The sequence below is a fragment of the Vigna radiata genome, unplaced genomic scaffold (assembly GCF_000741045.1).
Source record: "Vigna radiata var. radiata cultivar VC1973A unplaced genomic scaffold, Vradiata_ver6 scaffold_201, whole genome shotgun sequence".
Classification (NCBI taxonomy): Eukaryota; Viridiplantae; Streptophyta; class Magnoliopsida; order Fabales; family Fabaceae; genus Vigna; species Vigna radiata.
This window is the reverse complement of record NW_014543621.1, coordinates 654283-665345: the sequence shown is the minus strand read 5'-3', so window position 1 is coordinate 665345 and position 11063 is coordinate 654283. Positions and strand designations below refer to the sequence as shown.

Here is an 11063-nt window from a genome sequence, read left to right as displayed (position 1 = left end):
ATTGCAAAATCAAGGAATTACTCACCAGTTCATGACATTACTGTACGTCCCCGTATCAATGAAAACAAACAACAGTTATCGAATGAGTTAAACGATAAAGGCCTTAAGCACAGATGAGAACCCAACAATTAACAATCAAACATATGGAAACCATATAAATAATCAAGAGTTTCAATAAAAGAGAGTATCAAAAGATTACATGGTTTCCCCCAACAACAATAGGGTTTAGTTCACCATTGACATGGTGAAACTAGATGAAAAATGGAAAAGCAAACCCTAGAAAAGATGAAAAGGAGCCTAAGCATCCAAGAGATCCTCTCCAGAGAGCAAAATTTGGTCTGGTCGTCTTCCCCTGTCAAAAGAATGACTCTGAACTCGCAATAGGGGTATTTATAGGTGAGGAGCGTAGCAAAAAACAGGCCCAAGCCCAACGGACCACCGCCCGACGGAATAAGTGTGCCGCCCGGCGGTTTCCCATAAACCTCCAAACCGTCCGGCGGCAAGGGTCAACGCCTGGTAGTTTCCCTCAAGGGTCCTCGCCCTGGACCGCCCAGCGGTGTAAGTTGTCGCCGGGCGGTGCATCGACTCTTCAAATCTTCAATTTTCTTCTCTTTTCTTGAGTCTACAACCTTTATCTTCAGCTTCATTCTTCATTTCCTCAAAATAGCTACAAAACAATGCAAAACAAGCATAATATCGCTAAAAACAGCTTTTGACTCTCTACAGACTCATTTATTGAGTTTTGCTTGATTCTAAGCTGATTCGAAGTAGTAAAGGGCGTAATTAGGTCTAAAATGGCATATGAAATTAATTGTTTTTCAACCTTCATAACCACACTTTGCCAATGTGTTCGGCACTAAATCCCTAAGGCCATAAGGTCTCTACAAAATGGGTAGGATCCACCCTAAAAGTAAACCCTAGGTGGTGCCATGTGTCCTACAAAATTGGGCTTGTCATATTTTTGCCAAAATGGCACATGATGCAAAGAGTTTGTCTAAAAAGTTTTAAACAACTAAATTACAATACAATTAATTTTAAAAAAAATATAATTGGAGAGTCTTGAATTATTTTTGCCTTCATCCTAATGCTCCAAAATGTATGTCCAAATTTTTCCTGCAATAAATAATGCAATTAATTAGCTCAGAAAATTCAAATTAATCAAAATTAGAATTTTCGGTCAAATTAAGCACAATTAGTAAAAACGGAAAAATACTGGACAATTAAGCACAATTCCCTGCACTACTACAAAAAAGTGTATAGATAGCGCTTTTTTCTTTTATCATAGATAGCGCTTTTTAAGCGCTATCTATGAGAGCGCTATCTATTAATAGATAGCGCTTACAAAAAAAGCGCTATCTATTGGTGTCAGACAATAGATAACACTTTTTTAAAAAAGCGCTATCTATTTATTGTTGTCTGACAATAGATAGCGCTTGTTTAAATAAGCGCTATCTATTGGTTTAAATATTTAAAAAAAAAAATCAATAAAATATTTCAAAAAATATAAAATATTTTTTCAAAAGAAAATATAAAATATTGATTTTACTATGTGCAAACTTGCGTTATGCATTGGTTCTATTATATATAAAAAATATAGAATATTAAAAACTATATGACAAAGACAAAGGTAAAAGAATGTTCATTAATATGAATAAAAATTATTGATACAATAATATTTCAAAATATAATCATTGAGAGTATGTGTTATGACATGATATTGTTTTTTAAGTGAATATATACAACCATAACATATATATCCTATCTATACTTATAAGCATGTACATCACCATAATATAACCTATAAACATGTATTAATTACATATAAACACTAATATTTCCTAACTTCAATGATTTCATTGTCACGATATTAATGACATCTCCAACTAGAAAAATACTACAAGAAAAATAATATAAATTAGTCAATTAAATTTTTACTACAAATTAATTATGGCAATAAAGATAACTTACATCAATTGAAATTGTCCCTCTTGCACAAGATGTGATAATTTCCTTCATATATCGACACAAGTACTACCCACATTCATTGCCATTGGGTTGTTTTGGATACTAGAAAACCAAAAGTAAAGAACATCTTTATAATTTGAACATAACAGCAAACCAGAACTCCAGTAAATTCCAAACAAATTTAGTGCATGGTAACAAACAACTATATACCATATACAAGTTAAAGCTCCTAATAATAAGTCATTCTTTCATTACAATTGTATACTCCTTCAACCAGTTTTACAATAATATCAGTTATTCATCTAACTAGTATAATGCAACAAGAAAATAAATTTTCAACCATTCAAGAATACACGTTATTCAAATCCAAATTGCATAAATTTAGGCATATATTTCAACCAAGATGGAAAGGAGTGAATGAATAGAGAATTTGGTTGGATCAAAGAAATGAAAGTTCGAGAGACAGAATTAGAGAATCATAGGCAGAATAACCAGATGAATGATATGGGAGGAGATGAAATATTGGGAAATCATCAAAGAATTTGGGAAGGATATGGTGCAAGGGTCAAAAATTCAAAAAATGCGTACATCTGCATTTTTTTATTTCCAAATTAAATAATATTGTTTATCTTAAAATTAATACTAATTTTGGGTATAGAACAGAGACTTTAGAGTTGGAAAGCGAAAAATATTTGAAGACTAAAACTAGAATTTAACAATAGAAACATAATTTAAAATTTTAGAAGAATAAAAAAATATAGAAATAAAAATAAAAAATGTGTACTTATCGTGAGATACAAAAATATATTGAAGGAAGAAGTAACAGTTATCCTGTCAAAAGGATCAATGGCATTCTATGCTTGGAACCTTGAATTAAAAATGCATGAAATATAAGGTAGCAGATACAAAAACCTGAGATTTCTCATGAAGTCATTAAAGTATAGCCAGCCAAAACTTTTCTGCACAAGCTACAATACATCAAGAAAGCAATTATGTAGAGTCATTGTAGGTGGTGTTATGACATACTTCTTTGCCTTTTCGTTTTCATTCCAAATATGGTGAAAAATTTCCTGCATGACAATTACCTTGTTATATGGAGAATGAAACACAAAATAATCAGAATCTGATATTGAAAAAGGCATCCCCTCCAATTTTTCAAATCTGTATACGGAAGAACATTAATGAGAAGTTGAAACCAAAATGAAAAATTTTAAATGGCCATTTTGTTCGGTCTATGCTTACTTCTCACAGATAATCCAATAACAAGAATCAAGTGCCATGAGATAACAGGTCTGTGAGAGTTTTCCATATATACAAGTGCCATGAGTTCGGTCTAACCACTGAATTGGCCCCTGTGAGTATCAGCAGTTTCATTCAACTCAAAAATTCATCTTTGTCCATATATACGCATCTATGCCTTATTGCAACAGGACACAACTCACGAATTACGTATACAGTTAACTCGAACTAAAGATTTTATCACCAAACCCATCAAGCATGCACAAATCCCATCATTTGGACCTATAATGTCTTGGGAGAAACTATAGAATGTAACTTTACAATCTAATTCAGTCCAATTACAGTAAGTCAGTGAGTAAACAAAATAAAACCAAAGGCAGCAAACACAATACTAATATATATATATATAGACACACACACAGACCTTGCCCTTTTGAAACATCCACATGCATCCACGGAGATACCCTGTAAAAATAGAAAACCAATGAGATATATAAACCTAGATGATGATTGTAAAACTTCTTGTTTTAGTTCTGAAAAGCAAAGTGGCTATATATGGTTAATTGATCCTTAGACTAAAAGCAAGAAAAGCTAAGAGAAAAATTGAAACAAATAACTGATATCCAAACAAACTTAGTTAGATAGCAACAATTAACCACACTGTCATGTCACCAATTTGAATCATATATCCATCTCAGCAAAGTTCCTTGTACGAATGATGGCTAGCAAGAAAAGGAAGATGCAAACAAAATTAAAATCCTAACTAGGTCAGCACCTCAGCTTATATCAATCACTTGTAGCACACCAAGAACTCTATAAAGATATAATAAAACAAAATACATGATAGTGGGGAGGCCAAACCAAACCAAACCCAATAGGTAAACCGAAAGTTTTACTTCTAATGCAAAAGTTAGATAGAAAGAAAGAAATTCACAACAGAGTTGATTAAAGAAATTGGCAAATTGCAACAACCAAAATTTATTGCATTAGAATTTTCTAATAGAGAAAGGGAGGGTTATATTTCACATCCACTAACTCCCATGCCATTTCTTTCGACAAAAGTCCCTATATCATCTTACCTTGTATTTCATAGGGTACTAAGAAGGTATATGAGTTTTGTATTCTCAAATCCCAATGCTTTGACAGTCCAGCAAGTACTTCATCTTCTCCTTACTCATCATAATAAACCAAGGAACTTCATGNATGANACCATAAGNAGAACAAACATTCTTTCCTGCTGATGATAACATGAGAAAGTTTTGATGTTATTATAGTAAAAGATTATGGTAGATTGCTAAGGAAATACTACAATTGGAATGAAAACTTAAAAGTTGAAATAATGAATCTAACCTCCAGTAATAGTTGTTGTCATAAGAATTTTCTTGTGTTTTTATAATTTTAAATTCTCATCTTCTGAAATTCTTACAGTGTAGTATAACATTTGATGATATACAACATTGAAGACTCATCAAATTGATTTGATGAAACAAAATATTGAAACTTGATAGAGGCCATAATGTTTTCAACCAAGTTCTTGACTGAAGAACCCTTTGGAAAGCTAAATAAATAGACATTAGCCAATAGGGTTAATCTAAATATTATTGATTGGTATTGGTTAATAAAATCAGTAACAAGAGGATAATGTGCTATAAATGACTGAGGTTAGTAAAACCCAAGACTAGGCATAGGTAATAACCTGCTTCTTTTTCTTCTTTGGTTTTCTCTTCATTTACGACTTGTGAGAATAAGAGTTAGAGCTTAAACTATTGTTTGTCCTTTGTTTCGGAGATCCTTTTACTTTGAATTTCGAGCTGCTTTTGATATTTAATGTGTTGCTAGATGAATTTTGTCCAAAACATGACATTGACAATTTGATATTTGAAGGGCAAGAAGGAGGCATAAAAAAATCTAGCACAAATCTACATCTATAAAAAGGAAGAGATATTAAAAATTTGAGAATAACCTTTCATATCTACTATGAAATATTGCAAATTAAAACAGACCAAATTGCTACTCATCCTACATACCTGCTTTTTTTAATCATTGGACATGGCTCACACACCTTTCCCATAAGCAATATAATCCTGCTCTACAACAAAAAATAAATTAATTTTAGTAGATTTCATTAAAATAAAACACGCCTGCTGCATCTTAATAGTTAATTCTAATTTCCCTAGCATAATGGTTGACAAATGTTAGAGGTTTCATAGCAAAAAATTAAAGTATAGGGCATTGTAATGAAGAAGAAAACTGAAACCCTCGACCTCCGATTGAACACCTATTGCAGGTTAGGGAACTATAAAGAAGAAGAAAACTGAAACCTTTGATCTCTGATTCAACACCCATGGCAGGTTAGGGCACTGGAAGGAAAAGGAAAAGTGAAACTACGTTGTAGTTGTAGAGCGAGAGTGGGGGAGGTAGTTACGAGTGAGACCGAGGAGAGGCAGTTGTGAGTGAGAGTGACGAAAAGTCGTTGCGACAGTGGGCGAGAGCGACGGTGGGCGAGAGTGACGGTGAGGAAGCAGGAAGGGCAATTGCGAGAGTGAGTGAGAGTGAAGAAGGGCTTAGATTTAAATGAATGAGCAATAGATAAAAGAAAGAGAGAACGAAAAAGGAGCGAAGACGAACGAGAAAACGAAGAAGGAGCGAAGACGAACGAGAAAACGAAGAAGGAGCGAAGACAAAGGTGAGAAGACGGGGGAAGTGAAAGTCTGCGAAAGCTTTTTCAAATATTTTTTAATAATTAATAGATGGCGCTTAAAATAATAAACGTTATCTATTAATATATCAACATTAAAAAATAATATTAGTTATCTATAGATAGTGTTTTTTTAGAAAAAGTTATCTATTATTATAGGTATAGATAGTGCTTATTTAAAAACACGCTATCTATTATTTCGCACATTCATAGATAGTGCTTATTCATAGATAGCGCTTATTTAGAAAAGCGCTATCTATTAGGCGCTATCTATAGTCAATTTTGTAGTAGTGCTGATTAATTCTAGCACAATAAACTAAGTGAAATAAATAAAATATTGACTCATCACCTATGCCTATGACTATGATTCTACTCCTGCTTGTTACTCTGATTATGATTCTCCTGTTGATTTCTATGTTGAGAATAATATGACTCATCTTCCGATTCTTGAGAGTGCTCTTTGAGATCCGATTACACATCATGAGGATGATGATCATTGCGTTCTCACATCTGGACTGATACATTTGCTGCCTAAGTTTTATGGTTCTACAGGTGAATGCCCACATAGACATTTCGAGAGGTTCCAACGCATTTTCTCTTTAATGAAACCTTCACATGTCCCTGATGATCACATTTTCTTAAAGGCATTCCCGCATTCAGTAGAAGAAGTAGCATGTGGATGGCTTTATTATCTTCCTCCAGAATTCAAGGCCAATTGGGAAGATCTTAAGCATCTGTTTTTGGAAAGATTTTGCCCTACTCAGCATCATTTTGGTTCATATAGCAACAGTCCTGGGTGGAATGATCCTAACCTGGGAGGGTATGGTACTTCACAGCATCAATATCAAGAACCACCATTCCAGAATGCTTGTATGCCTCCACCAGTGTAGGAACCACAACAGCTGGAGTTTCATGAGCCTGCCCAAGCAACTCCTCATCCTTCCACTACTTCTGAGCCTACATTGAAGGAGTTACTGAGGCAGATGGCCATGCAGAATATTCAGTTCCAGTAAGAGACCAGAGCTTCTATTCAGAGTTTGACTGATCAGATAGGGCAGATGGCCACTCAGCTCACTGAAGAACAGTCTTATGTTTCAGAGGAATCACCATTTCAGGTTGTTCAGCTTCCAGATGATGTTGGTGCCATCCACATAGGAGATGGGGAGCAAAGTCATGAGCTTAATATTGTGCCACCTACTTTCCCACCCTCTTATGTCCCCACTCTTGCACTTGAGGAGACTGATGAAGAATTGGAGGACCAGGCAGATATTAGCAACACTTTTGAGATAGGTAGACCAGCTTCACCTTCCACCACTCTACCAACTTTCAGGGAAGTGGAGGAGGTACACATGAAGTTGACCAACACACACCCACGGTGCAATACAAGGGTTCCAGTATACACAACAGTTTGAATATTAATAGGCATCAACTGAACTTGCTTATCAACAATCACTACTTCTTAGTTCCAACTGTGGAGGACATCTCCCTCCTTGATTAAATCTGGCAGATGAAGCAATTCTTCCTCAACACTTCCTTGCTGGATTTAGTGGTGGAAGATATCTCCCTACAAGTCCAAAATTGGCAACTTCCATCATGACCAGGGGAGTTTCCTTTTTCCTACTCCTCCCTTTCCCGCTTTTATTGCCCTTGTTCATGATCTGTTGACTGTTCTGATTTCTGATCTGATGATTGTGACACACTGAGGACACTGTGTAGTTTAANTGTGGTCTATTGGGGGAGATTCTGATTTTTCGTTGTTAGTTTATGTTTTATGCGTTAATAATTTTATTTTCTAGGTAGTTTTTGTTTTGTCTTGTGTACAATTTTGCATGTTTCTCTTGATTTTTGGACTTTGTTAGGTTGTAGATGTGTCTTTCACTTCATTGATACTCTGATTTGCTTGAATTCCACGCTTTTCTTTGTTTGGAGGATGATCATGATGTCTGAGAAGTTGAATTGATTGTGACAGAAATGCCTAGTGTGAGATTTGAGCCACTTGATATTCTTTCTTATGTGTGATATGTCTCTTGATTGCTTGCACATATGCCTTGGCTTGACTCTTGTTCATGATTCTTAATTGATATGCATGTTTGGAAGTGATAAAGGCAGTTTTGTTGTTGAGCCTCTCTAGCCAAATGAGCCCACCCTGTTTTGATCCTTTGATAACCCCTTTGAGCCTATACTTTCCCCATTTCTTTGTTTTGAAGCTTATACAATTACCCTACGTGAAAAACCATGTTTACCTAAACCTTAGGGAATTTTGAAGCTTTGGAAGTGTTTTGGAACAAGTGTGGTCTCCCTGGGGATTCAGACGAATTGGCTAGTTGATTCCTCTTCTTGTTTTTGTTTTTGTAAATATGTTATGTATCTTGTCTCTTATAGTTGTATCCTAGATAGAGAGAAAAGAAAATAGACAAGATGAAAAAAAAAAGAGAAAGAAATACAAAAAAATGAGAAAAATAAAAAAACTTTTTGTGAAATAATGGAGTCAAGAAGGGGATTGAATTAGCGGTTTTGGGTGTGATTTGACTATGTTTACACTTGTTCCCCCATTGCTCCTCTATTTCTTTTTGTTTATAGCTTCTAATCCATATTATATCCTCCCTTGTCCTTCGCCACATTACATCCATAAAAGACCTTTTGATTTGAACATGCATGTGTTTGAATGTTGATATTAGAGGCTTGCCAAGTCTGTTTGTGCCTGCTTTCTGAGTGCATTGAGTTGACACTGTTTACCCTAGACACTTCAGAGAAACATTGATAGTGTGCATTTGTGAGGTTCTGTTACTTTTGATTCTTCTCTTGAGCTGACAGATCATTTAGCCATGCTTGGAATTGCTTGGATGACTTCATGAGTATTTGTTTTCTCTAAGACTGTGTTGGATATTGTCTACTGCTTTTTCTTTGTCCAGATTTCTTGAGGACTGTGTAATTCTATTTCTTTCCTTGTCAGTCTTTGTTTTCTGTGTGCTGAGTCTTTGTCGCTTCCCTAATGTCCGTTGAACTGTTCCTTGATTTGCGTCTTGATTTTGCCCAGGAGTGCAAAAGACTAAGTGTGGTCTATTTTGATGAATCAATATTTTCTTAACTGTATTTAGTTTATTGTGCTAAAATAAATCAGGGAATTGTGCTTAAATGTCCGATATTTTGCCATTTCTACTAATTGTGCTTAATTTGATCAGAAATTCTAATTATAACTAATTTGAATTATCTGAGCTAATTAATTGCATTTTTAATTGCAGGGAAAAATTTGGAGATATATTTTGTAGCATTGGGATGAAGACAAATTAATTCAAGACTCTCCACTTGGACATTTCAAATTTACTTATATTGTAACTTAGTAGTCTAGAATGTTTTTAATTAAACTTGTACACATTGGGTCAATGTTAGCAAAAATATGATGGGCCCAAATTTCTTTTTCAACACTTGAGCTCAATGCTACTCTTTTGCCATTCAACTTTCCCTAAACAACCCCAAACTTGAACTTTTTCAACACATACAATTAATCTCAACCCAACTCTAGCTTTTGAGTTAGAAGATGGTTCTGAGCTAGCATGACATCATCTGTGACTCCTCTCTTCTGTATAGGTACGCTCCTTTCACTGACTGTTTCCTGCTCATTAGCAGCCATACTCTCTATCAAGTCATAAGCTTCATCTTCAGTCTTCTGTTTAATATCACCTCTAGCTGAGGCATCCAACATCATCTTAGACTGTATGTTCAGTCCACCTAGGTAAGCAAGAACTAAGGTTGTCTTGTCAAACCCATGGACTGGTGTCTTCCTTATAAGCCTTTGAATCTTTCCTTTGAATCCTTGAGTTAAGAGAGTTATTTTAACATTCAAAGTTCAAGCACAACTCTCCTTCTTTCACCAATCTCACTATTCCCAACTTCTTCCCTTCTCTTTTATTTTTACATTGAGCTCATCTTTCGTGCTTTTTTTTCTTTTCTTTCTTTCTCACATGCATATTTCTTTTTCAACACTTGAGCTCAATGCTACTCTTTTGCCATTCAACTTTCCCCAAACTTGAACTTTTTCAACACATACAATTAATCTCAACCCAACTCAAGGTCAATAATTTTGAATCAAGGGTTTTCATCCTTTTTAAGGCTAAGGTTCAAAAAGGGTATAATATTTTAATCACTTTGGGTAAAAATATGGCTAAGTAAGGGCTTTCAAACATGGCCTTAATCATATGACCTAAACATTCAATTCAATCAATTATCAAGATTCAGGAAATATCATTCATGATTTCCTGTGAACAATACATACATCAAGAAAAACTCTGGAGCTCAATACCTCACACTACATGCTTTTTCACACATTTTTCAGGCATCCTGCTTAGCATCACAATCACAATCATAAACCACTATACATATGTTCTCATAACTATTTACCTGGATATCAACATGCGTACAGTTTCAATTATCAACCACATTCAGTCATCATCATTGAATAACTCATCATGCAATATAAAATCAAATCATCATCAGAACCAGTGTACAGGCCAAGCATAGACACAAAAATAAAATTCAACCTATTATACTAATTCAAAGTACAAAAGAAAAGAAAACCTGGGTTGCCTCCCAATAGCACTTGTTTAATGTCACGAGCCTGACCCATACCTGTCCAGCACTCATCAGTAAGTGCCTATCTTTCCAACACCCATCAGTAGGTGTGCCTACGTGTATCCTTCAGTAGATACATACAAAATTCTAGCATCCCTCAGTAGATGCCACCCAAAAAATGTTTAAAATTCCAAAAAGTTACATGTCCAAAATCCAATAACCTAAAACTACAAATGTTTTACAACAAGTAAGATTAAATCAAATATCTTCAAGTTTTTCCATCCCGGTTGGGGTCTTCATCTACCCAACTCATCAGTTGCCTTCTATCCACTCTCTTGACAGCTTTAGTATATGGTCTTATAATCTCCACCACGCCATCTTCTTTAATTTTGTTAACAATCCACTTCCTATTTTTGAATTTCACCTGTGAACCACTTGGAAAGGACATATCTTCTGAGTGGATCATGCCTCCTTTATCAACCTCCTCAATTTCAGGTACTTGCAAAACATTACAATTGTTAGTGTTGGTACCTGTTATGTTATCATCATCATCTGATGAAACTTCCCTTCTTGACCTTTTGTGCCTGGCTCT

The 11063-nt window shown here is 34.9% G+C and overlaps 2 long non-coding RNA genes across 2 annotated transcripts; both read right to left on the bottom strand.

The window, feature by feature from the left end:
- Positions 1–1782: 1782 nt before the first annotated feature.
- Positions 1783–3460, bottom strand: LOC111241172. Its single transcript, XR_002666978.1, has 4 exons — positions 3051–3460; positions 2878–2933; positions 1969–2067; positions 1783–1894 (listed from the first exon to the last, which is right to left on the bottom strand). It is a non-coding gene; the product is annotated as an uncharacterized LOC111241172 (long non-coding RNA).
- A 1209-nt stretch (positions 3461–4669) lies between these two features.
- LOC111241173 lies at positions 4670–5677 on the bottom strand. The gene is made up of 3 exons (XR_002666980.1): positions 5526–5677; positions 5232–5288; positions 4670–5129 (listed from the first exon to the last, which is right to left on the bottom strand). It is a non-coding gene; the product is annotated as an uncharacterized LOC111241173 (long non-coding RNA).
- Positions 5678–11063: the final 5386 nt, after the last annotated feature.